The following is a 12,894-nucleotide window of genomic DNA, read 5'->3' as shown; positions in this document are numbered from 1 at the left end:
TTTTCCTGTTTCTGTCCATCTCTCTTACTCTCTGTCTGACACACATGCGCACACACACACACACACACACACACACACACACACACACACACACACACACACACACACACACACACACACACACACACACACACACACACACACACACACACACACACACACCTTCTGACTGCATCCACCATCTGGGAAAGCAGAAGAAGCACATTTTTGCCTATCCTGAAGCAGCCATCCTCCAGTCACCTCAAATGAAACCCAAAAGGTCTGGCTGTATTCCTTCCCTCATGTTTTTCCGTTTCATTCCCACAACTTTCTATTTACATTTACTTTTTCATGCACTTAGCTGAACCTCTTATCCAGACCCACTAAAATGCAACAGTGCAGCTGGAAGTTGTTGTGCTTAAGTAATTAGTAATTGGATGTACAGAATTTACAGTTGGTCTGATGCATTTCTCTCCTCCACACCCTACGATTCCCATTAGGCTGTTCCTCCTATCACCACTTTTCTAAGTTCATATTTTCCTCTCATGCGTTTGCAGGCTTTTCTCATCCACTCTTGTTCTCCTCGTGTATTTTATTCCATGCTGTTCCATGCAGAACACTCATAGTCCTAAATTAACCCTGCTGGATCCAGCTGCACCAAGGAGATTACATTTAACACTAGGGCCAGAATTCCATAACTACTAGAACGGTAATCGGTCACTTGGACCTCTAGATTCCAAACTCTATAATCTCTCATGATAAATTTTTCATTTCACAAAAATCACATTTGAGAATTTGATTTGTGGATTAGATTAACTAGAATCATTTAAACTAGATTTGTAAATTTATTGCATAATCTAAGAATAAATGAATCAAAAAGTAGTAGTAATAACATAACTGAGTTTAATTAAACCAGTATATCGCCACTCCCATTTGAAACAGGTTATAAATAACCTATAATAGAAACTTTGAATCTAGCCTTCCCAAACCTCATATTAACCAGGCCTGAGCTGTGTTTATATTTGTTATTATTAGTAGTATTTTTTGTAAACTCTCCCTGTATGAGATGTCTGACATTTGTATATTTCACTGCATTTGACACACATGCAACTGATTGTAGTCCCAGAATAGAACCATAGCCATGGCACATGCACATGCACGCGTGTGCGCGCACACACACACACACACACACACACACACACACACACACATACACACACACACACACACACACACACACACACACACACACACACACACACACACACACACACACACACACACACACACACACACACACCTGGGGCCTGTACTCGTACTACCAGGCAAGATAGATCACTATATGGCAACTCATCATGCTGAACGGCTAACCTGCTCTGGAGCAAGTTAAGTTCAGCGGATCGAATCAAAATGAATATTATAATACCTTTTTTACATCAAGATTACCGCTTATACAGATTTTCTTGAACAGCTTAACAGTATGTGTTAACTGTTAACTCTATTGCAGCGGATTGGGTGTGATCAACCCTTCCGCGGGCAACGTTGCAGACAGAGTAGGAAGGCTGATCCGCGAGCAGCTGCTTCTGGGACGCGGGTCGGGGTCGTAATCGGCCTAGGCTGGGTCTCCTGGGCGAGGGTGTATGATGTTGACAGACCCGAAACACCTCACGACCCCAGTTAACATCACTGATGACGCGTCCCAGCGCATGCTGTAGTATGTATATTTGAAACTAAAATCCTGGCTCCCCCTGGCCAGTGACACTTAGGAATAGACTAGGTGACAACCAAGTATAGTTTGGTGACAAGCTGGAGAGACAGTTGATGGTCAGAGAGACGGCATCCGGTATGGGATGGGTTTTAGCACCCCACCCTGGCTCTCTTGTGAGGGAGAAATCCACAAACGCTACGGATCAGCCTCCTGAAAATATGCGCAAACATCGGCGCGGCCTGGGGTCCTTCAGGCTAGAGCGAGGTGCTCGGCGCAGGCGAATGACGTGCAGCGCACAGGCCTTCTTGAAGCATCCTCCCTGCCCATGGTACGGCATGGTAGGATTGCCTTCTTCCACGGGAGGTTCTGGTGACATGAAGGAGGTGCCCGGCCTGGAATCACCCCACAGGGCCTTAGACCTCCATGCACCGAAGGTCTTACAATACTGCGGTGTAGCACTATCTCTATTGCAGCAGATTGGGCGTGATCAACCCTTCCGCGGGCAACGTTGCAGACAGAGTAGGAAGGCTGATCCGTGAGCGGCTGCTTCTGGGACGCGGGTCGGGGTCGTAATCGGCCTCGGCTGGGTCTACTGGGCGAGGGTGTATGATGTTGACAGACCCGAAACACCTCACGACCCCAGGTAACATCACTGATGACGCGTCCCAGCGCATGCTGTAGTATGTATATTTGAAACTAAAATCCTGGCTCCCCCTGGCCAGTGACACTGAGGAATAGACTAGGTGACAACCAAGTATAGTTTGGTGACAAGTTGGAGAGACAGTTGACGGTCGGAGGGACGGCATCCGGTACGGGATGGGTTTTAGCACCCCAGCCTGGCTCTCTCGTGAGGGAGAAATCCACAAACGCTACGGATCAGCCTCCTGAAAATCTGCGCAAACATCGGCGCGGCCTGGGGTCCTTCAGGCTAGAGCGAGGTGCTCGGCGCAGGCAAATGACGTGCAGCGCACAGGCCTTCTTGAGGCATCCTCCATGCCCATGGTACAGCATGGTAGGATTGCCTTCTTCCACGGGAGGTTCTGGTGAGACGAAGGAGGTGGCCGGCCTGGAATCACCCCACAGGGCCTTAGACCTCCATGCACCGAAGGTCTTACAATACTGCGGTGTAGCACTAACTCTATTGCAGCGGATTGGGCGTGATCAACCCTTCAGTGGGCAACGTTGCAGACAGAGTAGGAAGGCTGATCCGTGAGCGACTGCTTCTGGGACGTGGGTCGGGGTCGTAATCGGCCTCGGCTGGGTCTACTGGGCAAGGGTGTATGATGTTGACAAACACCTCACGACCCCAGTTAACATCACTGATGACGCGTCCCAGCGCATGCTGTAGTATGTATATTTGAAACTAAATTAAAAATAGGCCATTGACAGTTCAGCTGCTCCCCTGGAGTGGGCATTTCAGATGAATGTCGCAGGGCAATGCAAGCAGGTGCAACTGGACTTGACATTGTCTCCAATACATAAACTGTGGCAACGCCACGATTTGGTCACGGCCGGACAAACAGTTAATCAATCACTGTATAGAAATGTAAACTAACATTACCTTTCTGAAACACACAACAGTAATATTTTGGCTGTGTCAAAACAGTGACAGTTAGTGAGATTAGCAATGGAAATGCAGCAATTTCCTTTCAGAATAAAAGGCATTCAAATTCTCACCTTGGGGAAAAAAATCAATGAATGAAACAGAAACCTTGTATATAAACACTTGTGATGTTAACACTACATATGGAGTGAAACTGTCGCTGTAAAGACCAGCTGATTCAATTTAAAGTTGCTCACCGTCTTCACTACTCAAAGCATAAATTACCCAATAGCTACCCTTCTGTCTCGCCCCTATGTGACAGGTGTCAGGTGTCAGAGGGCACACTATCTCATGCCTTCTGGTTCTGCCCTTCATTAATGGGATTCTGGGCTAAAATATTTGATTGGTACTCTAGGGCCTACAACACAACCCTACAGCCAGAGGCGGAACTCGCCATCTTCCGCTGCTCGGAGTCCTCTTTGAACTTCCCTACAGCTGTGCAACAGTCTCTGACACTGGGGACCACTGTTGCCAAGAGACTCATTCTGAAGGAGTGGAAGTCCTCCTCTCAACCCTCTTTTTTGGTATCGCTGATGGACATGATTTCTGTTATACAGATGGAGAGACTCAGGTCCCTGAGGACCAACTCGCTTGGGAGGTTCTCAACTCTGGGAACCATTTCTGGCCCACTTTGACAAGGTTAAGAATGACAGGTTGACTGAGGTTGGGGGTGATGGTTGGCTTGCCCGGCTGGTGTCTTGTGAACCCCTTGCATGAGATCCCAAGCACTTTATCTATTACATACATACAGTAAGCGCCTTGAGCAGCTGGTAGCACCACATTGCAATGTTAAATGTCAATGATGTATGTATGCTTTTTGGGGGTGGGGGGGGGGGGGACTGTCGCTGTAACGCATTACTCAAATTTAACATTAATGTTAACATTACAATAAGGGTTTTATTTTGAAAGCCCTAAAGTGGATGACCTACTTACATTCTGGCTGACTTGACGCCTGACGCTCATGCACTAAATGGGGGAGAGACCCAATTTTTTTCAAAAAGGTGATCTGGGCTTCATGCTATGTTATTGTAACAGACTGTATACCAGAGACAATTTATTGAAAAGTCTCTCTGTATACAAGGCTCTAAAAAAGTGGTATCAGCTTCACTGCAATGGACACATCATCTTTTGTTAGCATTATATAGACCCCTTATACGCCTACGTCACAATGACAACAAAGCAAGCTGCGCGCGCAACGTGTAGGCAGAAAGCAGTAAGCTTTGCATAGACAGACAGCGAAAACTCTGTCAAAGCCCCGCTGTCAGGACTGCTCTATGCCCATCTGCAACACACAGTTATATTTTAGTTTTAAAATGCAGTTCTCGGCTTACTACCACAGCTTATCGCCTGGTGATAAGCAATGTTATGCATCGAAATTAACGTTGTTTAATGGGACATGTCTTACAGACCCATACGCACTGGCGCTGTCAATTGGCCAAGCCTAGTGGCCGGCAATACATATCGTGCATTCCTTTATAACTGGGGATAGCGTAGATAATTATTCTGTAACTTGCAAAGATATATTGTTATGTTGATAATGCACACAATTCAATGACATTATGTAACGTTACTTGGTCGTTAACTAACCGAGCGATGTGGCTGAGCAGCCAGCTACAGGCAGCTTACCTGATTATGAGAGCACAAAGTCGGGCATTTTTAATGATGTCCTCGTTCCAATCAGTTCAACTTAATAATGACATTATTTAACGTTACTTGGTCGTTAACTAACCTAGCGATGTGGCTGAGCAGCCTAGTTTCAGTTTAGGCAGCTTACCTGATTATGAAGAGCACTGCAAAGTCGGGCATTTTTAACGATTTCCTCTTTCGGCTTGCAACCAAAGACACCTACGGTTAGCATTAAAAGCAGTATGAGTTGACGGGATTCGGTAAAACTTTACTCCTTGCTTTGTTGATAGTGTAACAGACTGTGTTGTGTTGTGTTCTATTGCGTGTGTGCGAGGCTAACCGTAGGTGTCTTTGGTTGCAAGCCGAAAGAGGAAATCGTTAAAAATGCCCGACTTTGCAGTGCTCTTCATAATCAGGTAAGCTGCCTAAACTGAAACTAGGCTGCTCAGCCACATCGCTAGGTTAGTTAACGACCAAGTAACGTTAAATAATGTCATTATTAAGTTGAACTGATTGGAACGAGGACATCATTAAAAATGCCCGACTTTGTGCTCTCATAATCAGGTAAGCTGCCTGTAGCTGGCTGCTCAGCCACATCGCTCGGTTAGTTAACGACCAAGTAACGTTACATAATGTCATTGAATTGTGTGCATTATCAACATAACAATATATCTTTGCAAGTTACAGAATAATTATCTACGCTATCCCCAGTTATAAAGGAATGCACGATATGTATTGCCGGCCACTAGGCTTGGCCAATTGACAGCGCCAGTGCGTATGGGACTGTAAGACATGTCCCATTAAACAACGTTAATTTCGATGCATAACATTGCTTATCACCAGGCGATAAGCTGTGGTAGTAAGCCGAGAACTGCATTTTAAAACTAAAATATAACTGTGTGTTGCAGATGGGCATAGAGCAGTCCTGACAGCGGGGCTTTGACAGAGTTTTCGCTGTCTGTCTATGCAAAGCTTACTGCTTTCTGCCTACACGTTGCGCGCGCAGCTCAATGTTGACAAGCTGTATAAGGGGTCTATAGCACTCTGAAACATAATATATTTTTTAGTATGATATATTTATAATATTTATATATTTTATATAGGACTCTGAAACACAGCATGTCCTGAGGCCCATACCACGAATGGAGGATAAACAGATCCAGGATCTGTCCCTTGATCTGGTTTGGCTTAACCAGATCAAAGCAACCGCACTGTTCTGTACCACGATGCCAGTTATCAACTGGGTCGGTCAATTTGGATTTCTTTATCAGCTCTGAGTTCGTGCACCTGAAAATGCGCGTGAACAGGAGCTCATCCCCACGTAAGAGGCTTGGTTTTGTAACAACTAGCCAATCACAATGCAATATGGACAGCTCTGGATTTTACAGCATCAGACAGTTTCCTCATTCATTGAAAGCCACATCAAAGTGGCAAATTAACGGAGCTTTACTGCATGTCACAATCAAAGTCTGCGTTGGATATGAGTCTGTTAGTGAAGGACTGTGTAAAGTTACCGCTTTTATTCACATCAGTCATTTGATTTCTGCTGCCATTTCTGCCTAGTGCCTATACAGCAGATTAATATAGGTCTACTCAATAAAACCTGCATGTGTTTTTTGCGAGTAGGATTGTAAACTCAGTCTAAATTTCCAAAATCCGTAGGCCTATTTAGATCATAGATTTAACGTTAGAAATATAGGCTCTGAACCAACATGGTGCGGGCGTAGTTTTAATTACATTAAACAATAGCCTATAGCAGCTCTGTTGCACACAGCGCACCTTTGTGCGCTTTGGAGACGTTTATGGTAACCTTTTTACGCAGGTGATTTAGTGATATTTGCATTCAGCTGCAATCAGCAGGGTCAAACTGGGAGCAAATAAAAATTAATAGTCTACTTCACACTGGAGGAACAAACCATAATCCTAAGGAAATATGAAGACTTCAAAGATGAAGGCTAAGAAAAACCAAAGGCAACGCAGTGAACGCACACATAATAATCACAGAAAGGAGGGCTGGCAAAATTGTCTCAATGTGTAAGTTATTCAGCTTGCTTTATTTCACCACCGATGTTCAGCATCTCCGTTGCGCACACGGTGCGCTTTGGAGACGTATGATGAAATGGGTATTGGCGGTCGCAAGACTCTTCTCTCTTTTTCCAGGAAGCTCATTGGTTCGTGAGCGGTGCCTTTTAAGGTTTAATCTTATCCTTGCAACTTAACCTGCTATCGACCAGGTTAAGTGTGAACTGTGAAGCATAAGTTGCTATGGAAATATATCTTGGTAAGAAGTTAACTAGCGTCGTAGCACGTCGTAGCACGTCGTAGCACGTCGTAGCACGTAGCACACCCAGGGTTAAACCTGAAGTTCCCTCGCTAAGCCACTAGGGGTGTCACAATATATCGTCCCACGAAATTTCGCGATAGTAAAACGTCACGATATGTATCGTTGAGATGAAATCTCATATCGCAAAAATTTTTTTTTTTTTTTTTTTTTTTTTTTTTTCAAAAAATAGACTAAGAAACGTCTTTGTTTGTTGAAGTTCAATGTGTGGAAAGTAGTTCAGTTGAACAAGTCTCTGAAGAGACACATGAGAAGTTATACAGGAGAGAAACCATTCAATTGAGTTTCTGGGAAAACTGTTTACTTGACAGGAAAAACTGAAGATGCATAAAAAATAGATTAAGAAAAGTCTTGTTGTTTGAGTTTGAAGAAAAACTGAAGATGCATAATGAGAATTTATACTGCTGAGAAACCTTTTAGTTCAAAGTAAATCTAAGTGACGGTGTAACTCATTCTATTTCAAGATAAGCCTTATCTCCAATCTCATGTTTTTTCTAGTTGTTATTGTAATAACAATTTCCCACAACAGCATGTTTTGTATTTGTGCATTTCAAATAAAATACTACTTTTCCAGTCATATATTGTCATTATTCAAGTTTAAAAAAATATTGTTAAAATCGTATCGTATCGTATCGTTATCGTGAACCCAGTATCGTGATACGTATCGTATCGTGAACTGAGTGTATCGTGACACCCCTATAAGCCACTAATCTTGCTTCGTGGTATAGGCCTCTGGTGGCAGAGTGGTTAAGCTGCGTCCTTCACAATCAGAAGTTCCGTCGTTCGAATCCAGCTGTGGGTTTTAGGCTCAGAAAAACTTTCATATCAGCCCATCAAATCGACATGGAATCGACCTCAAGGACCAACATGAATTAGACCTCTGATAGACATCAGAATGTTTACTAGGTATTGTCATACAGGCCAGAAGAACATCTAAGTAATTTAATGGGATCGCCAGCCTACACACAGATGTAATTCATATCTAGGCTACTCGTACCCTATTGATGGGGCAGTATTATAAAAGGCTATTAACTTGTGCATCCACACAAATCGGCGATTCTTTTGCCAGCTGTCCTTCCTGCATTATTTTGCAGCTGCAACTGTGTTGCTTTTGGCCTGTATGATGTGACTGAAATCTTCATATTTGTTCCAACATTATTGTCCATGTTATGGTTTAGCTGAATGAGTTGTTTGTAAATGGTGTGCAGGTATGTTTTCTTACATCTATCAGTGGTTGGATGTTGTGTTGTCTTGGTGATATTAAACCCCTTGGGTATATTTCATAATGTTCCCTCAAACAGCACAGTTCCTGTAACTAACGTTACCAGGGTGAATATCTTTACCAGACACTCGCTCACTGTCAGTCATATCCATAGACTTATAGAAGAGGTCATATCATATAACGTTAGCACTTCTGACGTCGCCACAAATAAACGGAATATGACAAACGAGACCGAATTAATTTAGACTGACCAGCCTGTTATTTTATTTTTTAGATCTAACTGCTTCATTTAGCTTATTTTCAAGTTATTTAATTTGACGGACTATGATGCAAAGAGATGTTTGTTTTTGGTTTTATTGCTGTTTAATGTAGGCTATTATGTCTAAAGGGGCCGGTAGATGTTCTATATGGCCCGAATTCTGGAATATTACTGGCCACATTGGCTGGAAAAAAAGTCTAGCGGAATCCCTGACCCCTATGTCGGTGGAAGGTCGGGTGATGTTTCTTAGTACATAAAACATTTGTGGAGTTTTCCAGGGAAACAGAGTGACAGCATTCTCTCTAAACAATTGAAGTGAATGGTGACCAACTTTCAAACATAAAAAAGAAAGAAAGAAAAACATGAAATGCCTCCGCACTGCTCATCTGATGTAATCCAAGTCTCCAGAAGCCCCGAGATACCAAGTTGACTTGAAAAGACATTTACACACCCTGGTTTTATCTTCACTGTATACCCATGAGCTTAAAGTGAAAGTGAAATTGAAAAGCTCGTGGCTACAGTGAAGATGTCAGCTAAAACAGGGTGTAAATTACATATTTTCAAGGCAACTTGGCATCTCAGGGCTTCTGGAGACTTGGATTACACCAGACAAGCAGTATGGAGGCATTTTATGTTTTTTTGGGTTGTTGTTGTTGTTGTTGTTTTACGTTTGAAAGTTGGTCACCACCATTCACTTCAATGGTTTAGGTTAGGAGAATGCTGTAACTTTGTTTCTTTCCCTGGAAATCTCCACAAATGTTTTGTGGAGTAAAACACTTTCCATCAGCATGGGGTGAGCAGATGACAGAATTTAAATTTTTGGGTGAACTTGTCCTTTAAGTCGGAAATTTGGCCCCAAAAGTATAGCCTATGACAGACCACCAATATTCTCCCTTCCTGCTTCTTTCTCTCCTGCCCACCCCCCCCCCCCCCCACACACACACACACACATCCTTATCTACACACACACACACACACACACACACACACACACACCCACACACACACACACACACACACACACACACACACACACACACACACACACACACACACACACACACACACACACACACAGGGCCATAGACAGGGATTTCGGGCCCCATGAAAGGATATCACATCAGGCCCACGGACGCCGCCGTAAAATTTTGGCCATTTGATGGCCAATTTAGAGGAATATCTCATTTTAAATCAGAGAGTTCCCCAAACTTTTGAGTAGCCAGTCAGATTGAAAAAGTAGCCGGATCATGTTCGCGGCGTTTGTTCCAGTGGTCCTTTTCCCAATTAATAAACAAACCTCAAATATGTATCGATGAGTGTGACAATCTCCCTGCAGGGCTTGACATTTGCTTTTTTGGCCACCTGCCAATATGGCTGCTAGAAGTTACCAGCCAATTAGAATTTCCACTAGCCAAAATGTTTTTCTTGAAATAAACCAGAATATGAGTGTGTTAATTTAAGCATAAGTATCAGTGGACCGGGATTCTCAAAGCCTGTGTTGAGGGTCACATGAACAAAAATGCACTCTTGAAGCTAAATAAATCCAAAACCAACAAGTTAATTATTTACATTTTTTACTTTAATGCTGCCTACACACTAGAGGATTTTCAAATCTTAACCGATTTTAAAAACATGAGAGACCACAGACATAAGGACAATTTCATCAGATTTTAACATTAAAATCGCCTGAACGCACACACTAGACGATTCGGCCAGACTGCGAGACCACACACCAGCTGTTTGAAGTACAGACTCAAAGCGATTGCAGCAACTAGACTGTAGGCTGTTTATATCCCACAAAACTGCAATTTTTTCCCACAGACAACAACAGATGGCTCTCCAAACATGCACCGAGCGGCGGGTCCACTACAAGCAGGCGGACACCCTCGCAAAATGAGCTAAAACAACGTCCTGTCTGAGAGCTCATATTACAGCATATCTGCTCCCTTGAAGCAAACCGCTCCGCTCCGCTCGGCACATGTTTGGAGAGCCCCCCGCCGCTGTCCACCCGCTGCTGTGAGGATGCTGGGGAGAGAGGAGCTACATGGCACTGCTGTTGCTCGTTTGTTGTGAGCGCTGCATTAACATCCGGGTATGACGCGTCGACACGTCCCGGTCTGCTCGCTCTCATTGGCTATTGAGGGTTCCGTCGGGAGACAGCCATCGTAAATATCAAACATGTTTGATATGCCCGATTCGAGATCGGGCAGGCTCCGATTCAATCAATAATTTATTGACACCAGACACTTGACAATTATTTTGACAAAAAATCGGTTGAGACTAGCCTCGAATCGGGCCACGCCCCCCCGAGGGGAATCGGGCATTAAATCTGGCATTTTATCCTCTAGTGTGTGGGAAGCATAATGTGTAACCCTCTCATGTGTAATTCTTACACATGAGATTACTGTTAGCCAGTCATAAAGATTATTGAGATATTCCGTATTCCAGACTGAAATGTTATAACAGAAGTAGAGTATTGGCCAGAATGACATGAACATTTGGACACTTATTCATCGGGGATCTTGTATGTTGCGTTCAGGTGCACTGTACTTTTTTTTTCTTTTTTTCTTTTTGGGCCCCCTGTCAGTCAAGGGCCCTTGGAATCATCCACCCCCCCCCCCCCCCTGGCTACGGCCCTGCACACACACACACACACACACACACACACTCTCTCTCTCTCTCACACACACACACACACACGCGTGCATCTATACCGCTGCAAAGTCAACGCACAACACCAGCCCTCTTCAGCGGTCTCCTCCACCAGAGTCTTGATAACCTCTGGGGCTCTTGTTAGCTCAGAGCAGAACCAGACCACCGGTTTACGCACACACACACACACACACACACACACACACACACACACACCACAAATATCCCACCCCCAGCGTCCCTACTATGGCTGACACATCAAAGGGCCGCGTCCGTGCAGGGAAGTCAGGGAGGGTCTGGGGAATCACGGGAGACAAAGGAAGCGATTAAGAGATAAGGATCAGTCTAAGATATGACATTTCATCCTGGGCAGATCCGGTAGACACACTCCATTCAGACAGGAGTATAGCAACGGAAGGGAGGAGGGGGTCGGAGGAGGGAGGGAGAGTTGCAGGTCTCTCCTCCACCTCTGCTTTTGCCTCTCTCTCTCTCTCTCTCTCTCTCTCTCCACCACTTCACTCAGTCGGTCTGCAAACATGGGAAAGGGTCCGCTGCTCTCCCCCCAAAACGGACTCCTCCATATCCCCCACCCCTACCCTATACACATTCACATCCCCTCCTTGCACACACACACACACACACACACACACACACACACACACACACACACACACACACACACACACACACACACACACGCACACACTTCACGCACACACTTCACACACACACACACACACACACACACACACACACACACACACACACACACTTCACTCACGCACACACTTCACACACACACACTTCATTCTCACACACACACACACACACACACACACACACACACGCACACACACTTCAAAAAGCGCGGGACAACAACATAGGGCAACTTCAAAGGAAGGGGACATGCGTTAGATCGACTCCTTCAACTTATGTACAACAAGCACCCATTGGCACGCACACAAAAAAGATGGTAGTATTGCTGATTGCTATTTGGTTATGAATGTTCCTTCCTCAGTCCTTTGCCAACACACCCAACGTTCCTCATTTTTCCCTCTTAAATAGTGTTTAGCAACACAAAAGAAGTGAATGCAAAAAAAACGTCCTCATTGTGGGCCTAATTGCCTCGGGGTCGCGTTACATCTCTGGTTTCACTGTTGTTGCTTTCAAACCGTAGCCCGCAAACCTGGAGCACAATCCACCTGCCTCTCAGAGAGCCGCACAAAGGGTCAGAGTATGAACACAGAGGGAGTCTGTTAGCAAATAAACAACACCGAGATCTAACTCCAGCCGCGCTCCAGCCAAACAGCACTTATGTTTTCACATATTTCTGCACCTGAATAGGAGAAGCACTGGTAGCCTAAATAGGCTACTGTAACTAACCGTAGCAAAACAATGATCTGTCCCCCGATGACACTGTACACCAGCAATTACCATGCTCACATGCAAATGAGCATTTCATAGTTCAGGAGTGAGATCGAGCCGTTTGAACAGCTTTCTCTAA

The sequence above is a fragment of the Poromitra crassiceps genome (genome assembly GCF_964638095.1).
Source record: "Poromitra crassiceps genome assembly, chromosome: 3".
NCBI classification, from domain to species: Eukaryota; Metazoa; Chordata; class Actinopteri; order Beryciformes; family Melamphaidae; genus Poromitra; species Poromitra crassiceps.
This window is presented reverse-complemented; position numbering follows the sequence as displayed.